Here is a 1065-nt window from a genome sequence, read left to right on the forward strand (position 1 = left end):
TGCTTAATCAGCCTCGCTAGCCTGTTAACACCCTAATAGCTGCTACTGAACAATTCCTAATCTACCCAAACTTGTCTCTCCATCGTCAGTACTTCAGCAACTGCTTCAGCACGACCCAAGAACACCCTAAGGGATTTTCACCCTCCTCTATAATAATAGCTCCCAGTGTCTTATTGGAATACCCACGACTCCATAGCTCTTTATATGATCTCCACGTTCCTGAAACCTAGTCTCCAAGGCAACATGGATATATGGACAACTTCCATATTAATAAGTACACTTTCCTTTTCTTGGAATGTACTTATTCCTCAAGGCATAAACTTGCTCCCCAAGTTTATCTCTTGCCTTTTCTCCACGGTATAAACTTGCTCCTCAAGTTTATCCCACGCCAGCTCAGCATCTCGCATCCACATGGTCTCTACCACTCCGCATGCCTCCTGGTTCACTCTCTGACACACACTGCATCAGCAACTACTTCAACGACTACGTCAAGACATAAACCCTCAGTTTATTCTTCTCCATCTCAGCATATCCTTGCATCCACATGGTAACCCACCACTCCGCATGCCTTATGTAGTAACGACTAATGCCTCCAGCATCAGTGACTTCGTCGCCTAGTTAGTCACGGAAGACTATTGACATCTGCAAGCTCTTCTTGCATCTTCAATCTCCCCTTTTAGCTTTGTGTGCCAATCAAGCACAATACCCTTCTGGTTCAACAACCACGTTTCCTCACCTGGAAACCTCCACATTAGATATGCCTTTCTCCCCCACGAGACTTGCACTATCTTCATCTTCATACATAGATATGCTCTTCTCCCCACGAGATATGCACCATCTACATCAGGATGTCCATCACCATGCTCTTCTCCCCCATGAGATATGCACTCCTTGGACCAGAACGTCACCACTTCTCCCCCTGCTTGATTGCATACTAAGCTAAAACATAGATGCTTAGATGTCAATACAAACATCACAGACACACCCGTCTGCTTCTTCATGAGTACTGCATCAGGCTCTGACGCATCCGCCGTACTACTTCTCGAACTACCTCTCGAACCACTC

Source organism: Raphanus sativus, chromosome 2, assembly GCF_000801105.2.
Source record: "Raphanus sativus cultivar WK10039 chromosome 2, ASM80110v3, whole genome shotgun sequence".
In the NCBI taxonomy this organism is placed as follows: domain Eukaryota; kingdom Viridiplantae; phylum Streptophyta; class Magnoliopsida; order Brassicales; family Brassicaceae; genus Raphanus; species Raphanus sativus.